At 40.6% G+C, this 7,702-nt stretch overlaps 1 long non-coding RNA gene across 1 annotated transcript; it reads right to left on the reverse strand.

Annotated features, from left to right (window-relative positions):
• Positions 1–272: 272 nt before the first annotated feature.
• Positions 273–827, reverse strand: LOC107708346 (uncharacterized). Its single transcript, XR_001636350.1, has 3 exons — positions 752–827; positions 415–527; positions 273–311 (listed from the first exon to the last, which is right to left on the reverse strand). It is a non-coding gene; the product is annotated as an uncharacterized LOC107708346 (long non-coding RNA).
• Between the last annotated feature and the right edge of the window lie 6,875 nt (positions 828–7,702).

The raw sequence follows: 7,702 nt of genomic DNA on the forward strand, positions 1-7,702 counted from the left end.
TCAATGGTAGCGCTCGCTAACTTGCTCAAGGACACCTCTCTGTGCCAATCACAGCAGGCTTGGCCAGCTGACCAGTCAGAGCAGAGTAGGCTTATGGAAGGGAGGGGTTTGCTCCGAACTTGCTTGGAACGAATAGTTTCGAAATTATTGGCAAATGACTCTAATATTAAATGTATATTCTGAGAAAATTACAATGTTTTCTGACCATAGATGCATTTAAACCCGTTGTAGGGGACTCCAATACAATATTAGGACACTTTAAAATACCATATGACCTGCTCTTTAATGAATTCCTCTTGAGAAGCTGTGTGCTTTAATAAAAAAAAGGGAAGTGTTAAAATATACCTTACAATATTAACAGTCACAGACTCCAATAAATATATGCACTTAAAAAAAGTAAATAAATGTACTTACAATTTGTCCAAGCTCTACAATGTGAGTCATTCCCATTATGTCTGCATAGCACTTTAATGGATACAACTGCAAAAGGACTTGCTGAGGTGCATCCACAAGAATTCTGTGCTGATCTTCAGTCATTCCAGAATATCATAAACATGGAAAATATTTCCATATAATATTTATATGAAAAATACTGTGAAACCACGTGTATTTTGAGGCTTAAGGGTGCCGCGAAACTAACACTGGCATAAATTTAACTAGAAAATATGACGCTGTAAACCATACTTGTACTCTTCTTAGACAACATACGTAATTGTACACGTTAAACCAATAGATACAACTATTTACTTACCAAATGTGTTGGTTTGAGAACATTTTCAAGCTCTGTGGAGAAGATGACTGACGAACGTCTTTCTGCAAGTCTTCACGAGATCTCGCGATAAGTGACGTTAAGAACGTGATATCGTTATTAAAGTGATTCAACACATTTTTTAAGTTGAGGGGGCAAATTGCTAGTTTTGTCAACTTACGAACTAGTTGAGACAGTGAAAATTTAAAATATTAAGTTGAATGAACAAATTCATAAACTGCAAGTTGAGTCAACTTAAAAAAATTAAGTTTAAAAAAAAACATCTCTTTTGAACTTTTTGTTCATTAAAGAATCCTGAAAAAAATGTCACAGTTTGCACACAACTGTTTTTAACATTGATAATATGGTAGTGTGTGTTACTCAAAATCCAAAATGGGTCCAAATATGTTTGGCTCACATGATGCTGCTGATGTATGCAAGTTGGACATCAGTTGTTGAGCGTCAGGAGCTCTTTTCCTTGAGTTGCTGTACTCATGACTGTGCAGTAAAATCTTCAGCTCGTCTCCAGTTTCATTCTTGGCGTGTGAAGCATTTCTTTGATAGCAACTGGTCTGGATTTCAAAGCACAAGTGAACGATGTGTCTACTCGCACTGTCAGACCCTGAATCCATTATATGTTCTTCACCACAAGTTCTTCAACCCAGTTGTGTGCACACACCTGTATTCTCCATGGCCCTCACTCTCCGGAGTTATGGCTCCCAGAGGATCAGCTGTCACTTTCAGCTTCTACCTGCTCACCGCACTTAAAGGGGTCATATGATGCGATTTCAATTTTTCCTTTCTCTTTGGAGTGTTACAAGCTCTTCTCTTTGTCGTGCTTGCTAGGACTCTCTAGCTCTGTTGTCTGAGACTATTCTTGCCATAAATATGTAATTAATTACTCTCAATTAAGGGTGTTCTGCAGATTATCAAGGGTGGTTAGCGTCTCTCTTAAGTGTCACTTCCTTTGAATTTGTTTTTGTTGTTGCTGCAGCTGAATAAAGAAAATGTTGATTTTCATTTCTCTTTCATGAAAAATTCTGTCAATTGTTTTGAAAGGACATATGAAATGACTTTTCCCCCCTTAGCTTGGCGTCTTTTAACTTCCTGCTTTTTAAGATGAGTGACTTGCAGAATGTTGTTTTTCTTTTCTCTTTCATGAAAAATTCTGTCAATTGTTATGAAAAGATATTTGAAATGACTTATCCCCCCTTAGCTTGGCGTCTTTTAACTTCCTACTTTTTAAGATGAGTGACTTGCCGTTATTATTTTTGTTTAATCTGCTAATAGATGTTTATCCCCTCAGGCTAATGTCTGAAAGTAGCTATCAGTTTTACTTATTTATTATGCACTTAATCTGCATAAATGGCATGGGACTCCAGCAGGACGTTCATGTGTGCGCTTTCTGTTCCTTTTCCAGCTGTGGGTTTGAAGCAAAGCAGGTCCATATTTTAAGAAAGCGGTTTTGCAGGCACCTGTCATGAACTCAGCATTGCGTGATTGGCAGCTAACAGGATGTGATGCGTTCCTGCAGGATGATTGGCAGATAACTTCAGAGCTACTGAGTGGAGACGATGTTTAATTAGAGGGCTATTAGTATGCTGTTGAATCACAGTGTGGAAGATCTTCTGAACACCCCCTCCACATATTCGTGATCCTACAGGTTTGTTCTGCTTTATCTGTCATCATCTTTTCCTTAAATGGATAGTTCAACTAAAAATGAAAATTCTGTCATCACTTACTCACCCTCGTGTATTTCTAAACCGGTATCATTTTCTTTCTTCTCCAGATCACAAGAAGAGAAATTTTTACTTTTTATTTTGTCTATACAATGAAAGTCAGTGGGGTCCAGTGTTGTTTTGAATCCCACTGACTTTCATTGTATGGACAAAAATTGTTGAAACTTTCTTCAAAATATCGTCTTTTATGTTCTTCATAAGAAAAAGTAATGCAAGTTTGGAATGACACAAGGCTGAGCAATTATGACAGAGTTTTAATTTTGTATGAACTATCCTGTTTAATGACACATACAACTCAGTTGTAAAAATAATTTAAGAAAGAAAAACAAAAACATAATCAACAAAATTTGATTACAAATATTTTATTTAGAGCTGTTTTTATGTCACAAAGTTCAATGAATGAGGTGCATGCAAGTTGCTGGAAAATAAATATTCCCAAACAGAATTGAAGCACAGTTTTTCATAAGAGTTATCCATCTTTTTCTTATATTAAATAACTAAGGAGTTTCACTTGCATTACTGAGTGTTAAAAGGGTAGAAATTGATGAGAAATATCAACAGAAATGAGTAATTGCAGCTGATAAATAATGAATGGGGTTGCTGGGATTGCCATTACTGTGGTGAGGTTATCCATCATTACTGGCCTGTAATAAAAGTGCTATTGCATTTGTACACCCGTACCACTGGTCTGGTACCCACAATGCTTTGATGTAGTGAAGGCCTGTTACCCCTCAGTGATACTCCTGACTCCATTTATTTATTTATTTATATGTTTCTGGAAAAGAGAAATTTCAGCTGCCAAGCTCAACTTCAGCTTCAAGCAATAAGTTGGAAGGGCCCATCACAGCTGAAAATAGCTAAAACCACGCTTATGCTCAGCGTTAGTATTCAAATCTCTTCTAAACATCCTGACTGAATAGTCAACAGCGTAATATGTTATCTGTTGCTTGGCTATTGAGGTTATAATAAGAATATTTTACCTGCTACAAAGCCTCCGTGGTATCCTTTCTCCTTTTCTCGATGTTGCCTGTTCAGAGCTTGGCTTTTCTACCCCATCTATCTCTCTCCCTCTTTTCCCCTTCATGTCAGAACAAATGCTTATTTATACTGCCAGGGAAAACAGCTGTTTGGAGGCACTAGTCGACTGGGTGACAAAAACAGTCTGAATGTGTAATGAGAAGAACACGGCAGCTTGTCTCCACGCTCTGTGGGACGCCTCACTCTGCAAAACAAATAAAGGCAACAAAACGAACGGAAACGATGTCGGAAAGTGCTGTGGCAAAGTTTAATGTGCTCTCTAATTACATTTAGCCACAGTAGCAGATAGAGTACATGGACGCAGAGTGAGAGGGTTGGGGGTGAATCAGCGGTTGTTCGGCTGCCGCCACATTCGGCGGTGGAGGTCAGCGAAAGGTATTTGTTTCCAATCGAGGCCCATTGCAGCAGAAGATATCCGACAACAGCATAGGGAATCAGTTTAGTCAAGCGTATGCTGTGCTTGATTGTTCTACGCAGGCTTTACCGTATTTGCTGGTAATTGGGAGTGCAACTGGTCCGCTGCTGTAATTAGTGCGAGCGCTGCCTGATTACACTGTGCCGATCACATTTGGACCACTCTGATTTCAGAAGATCTGTCAGTTATTTTCCTTTTTCTAATGTCATCCTTGTTTAATTTGCTTTTTTTTTTTTTTTACTTTTAACACTTTCAATATAGAGGAAAGCATTTTATGTATTGCTAAGGTGATATTTATTGATAACAGGCTCTATAGCAGCAGGCACTGAAAGTGTGGTCACATTAGCAACATTTTAGTGAAATTTCTTGGGCGAAAATAGGTCACTTAAGTCACTGTAAAAGCAAGCAACTTTCTGTCGGCCGAGAAGGCAAATTCATGTGACCAACATGAACACAAGTGGAATCTTAGAGGGAAACTTTTCTGTTCTCATGTGAAACTCTGTATCTTTCAGATTTCTATTGAAATTAGCCTACTTCATCTGCAAAATTACTCAGAGCAATGGTAAATGTGATCACACATTTATAGGCAAAGCTTATTCAAATTATATAGTTATTATATAGTTCAATGCAGTGAATTCACATGACCAACTTGGAACATGAGCATAATCTACATGGGGAACTCTTCCGTCTTCATGCGAAACTCAAATATTCCTAGTGAAATGACTGGATTTCACCCGTGAAATTTTGCCGTGCAACAGTAAATGTGACTGAACCTTTAGGCATATAAAAAAGGTTATTATTCTATATAGTTAGAGTTAATTGTTTTTGTAATTTAACATTTCTTTGCTCCTGACATGGCATTTAAAAAAAGCACCAGGCCTTTGTAACAAGGGAGAGGTGAAATGGTGCTAATGTTAAGTGATGCTACAGACAGTTTGATTTTCCCTTAAGAGGTCTGTTTATTTTATTCAAGTGATTGTTTGTGGTGGGTCCGTGACGCATGGCTTTCTGTGCCAGAGGGACTGTTGAAACAAAGGCCTGGAGCGTGTCTTCTCCCAGCCGGACCCACCCCGGTGTCCTCACCATCTCCTGCACGGCACGAGAAGCCCTCAGGGAGCACCCTGGGACGACACGACTTTAATAATGAAAAAAGCACATGGACCATGATTAGCTTATTAGGGCAAGGGTAACTAATTACCTAATTTTATTGTCAAAGGGGGCAGAAGGGGGCAACGACAGGGAAAGATCTGAATCATATGGTCCCCGTGCAGCAAGAGGAACAGGGGGATGCCACAATGCTGGAACAGTCTCTCTCTCTCTCTCAACCTGTTGCAGTGTGCCTCACGGCATCCCTCCCCCGTCCTGCTGTTCAGGTTCATGTGACATCTGCTCCGAGACACTGCGTGTTCCCCCGTGAGACACGCCTCCCCTCCTCCCACCTCATGCAGATGTTGCGGTCCCCTGGTCTGTTGCAGGACTGCGGAGCGCGTCAGGCCCGTTTGAAGTGTGATGAAACGGAATGGAGCGAGCCGCTCAGGGGCCTTGGGAGCTGGTTGAGGTGTGTGTGTGTTGGGGGGGGGTTTGTTGAAGGGCCAGTAAAACTGGCTCATTACAATATCACTCAGAACCGGAGCCGAGGGTTGAGTTGTTCCCCCTTTGCTGGTGCTCGTCCCCACGGGATGGGATGGAGAGTTGTCTGGAGCCCACTACAAGTGTTGCTCTCTCTGCCTGTCTCCCCCAATTTTGTGCTCATTGTCTGTCTTGTCTTTTGCCCCATTTTCTTCAGATTTATTTTGTTGTGTTTTTCTGTCTAGACTGTTTTCTTAAACAGTCCAGGTCTGCACCTAGCACCCTGCTATGCTGAGTAAGAGTTTGAAGCAGTTTTAGTCAAATAAGCTCTGATGTAGCTGTTAAAACTTATGCCGGGTTCAGACTACACGATATTTTTGTTGGTCACGAATCGATAGTCACTGTGTCAGATTACACGATTTTGACTCCTAAAATCTTGTCGTGTCGTGGACAAGACCCCCCAAATCTTAAACTCAAACTTCTTTCCGCAAAAAAATCTTAACGATCAGGCCAGTGCTGCTTCCTCGAGAAAGTTTTTCATTCTCACGTGTTCAGACAGCAGGTGAATACCAATGGCTGTCTTGACAAGTATCCTTGTAAGCACAGTCGGTTGTTTTAAGTGAATGTAAACAGTGAAGAAAATATCAAATGTACATCAGTGTAACGGATCCGTGCATTTCTTATGTAAATAATTTTAATCAAAAAGAGCAATAGAAAAATTGTTCGCTGCTTTAATAGCTTTAATGGATATTTGCTTTTATGTTAATGTAGGCCTGCATTGAGCACTCTGCTATGCTGAGTAAGAGTTTGAAGCAGTTTTAGTCAAATAAGCTCTGATGTAGCTGTTAAAACTTATGCCGGGTTCAGACTACACGATATTTTTGTTGGTCACGAATCGATAGTCACTGTGTCAGATTACACGATTTTGACTCCTAAAATCTTGTCGTGTCGTAGACAAACTTGGGTGGGGCGCATGTCCTAAAAGGTTGAAAACCCCTGCTCTAAGCAATGTGACATCACATTGCCTAGGCCCCGCCCATGGGGGCTGACTGACAGTCCTGCATTGCCATAGTTTCCGCCCTCAGCGCTTGTACACTCTCCTCCATTTTCTACTTGGTCGAGCAGCTGTAATGTCAACAATGTCTCATAAGCAATCCCGGTGCTCTGTGTTTGGATGTAAGACTGAACATGAGAGTTTTCATTTTCTCCCAACATCTGAACCACTGAGGACGCAGTGGATTGCTTCTATTTTTCAAGGTAATGCGCCTCAAAATCTACCTAAATTTATGTCTGCGGAAATAATTTTATTCCAGACTGCTTTGTGAATGTCATGTCGTTATAGTGCTTAGCTAACGTTTTAACTGTATTTGTTTGTGTATGTTATCGAAGTACTTTAATTGATCAGCACCGCGCCTGTGAGTTTAGATTGTACCACCCTGTTAGTTTGGTGGTGCTAGCATACACGTACTGCCTACGTTGTTGAGTCGGTTGCACAGCTCAGTCCATTAAGCCGCGCCAGTGCGTGACACGCGCTCTGTAACATTGGGCTGTTTCGTCCCACTTTCAGTGTGTTTGGCTTCCTATATGTGGGGTATTTTGAGCTGACAGACACATTCTGGGGACACCCAAAACCAATATTACATCTTGTTTAAAGGGGCATAATAGGTGCCCTTTAATATAATATAACATAAAATGTGATTGGTGCTTGCCTCTGCAAAATTGGCCGTCTTAAAGTTCACCCAAAATGAAAATTTGCTGTAAATTTACTCACTCTCAGGCCATTCAAGATGTAGTTTGTTTCTTCATAGTAACAGATTTGGAGAAATCTAGCATTACATCACTTGCTCACCAATGGACACTCTGCAGTGAATGGGTGCCATTAGAATGAGAGACCAAATAACTGATAAAAACATTACAAAGATCTATAAATAATTCACACGACTCCAGTCCATCAATTAATGTCTTGTGAAGCAAAAAGCTGCATCTTATGGCGCTTTTCCACTGCATGGTACGGCACGGTACGCCTCGGTACGGTTCACTTTTTGGGGGTTTTCCACTGGGTACAGTACCTGGTACCTGGTACTTTTTTTAGTACCACCTCGGTTGGGGTTCCAAGTGAACCGTACCGTACCAAAACGTAACGTGTAAACTCTGCTGATCACGGATTGGCCGGAGAGAATCGTCACTACCTGC

Source organism: Sinocyclocheilus rhinocerous, unplaced genomic scaffold (assembly GCF_001515625.1).
Source record: "Sinocyclocheilus rhinocerous isolate Xijiao unplaced genomic scaffold, SAMN03320098_v1.1 scaffold1136, whole genome shotgun sequence".
NCBI lineage: Eukaryota > Metazoa > Chordata > Actinopteri > Cypriniformes > Cyprinidae > Sinocyclocheilus > Sinocyclocheilus rhinocerous.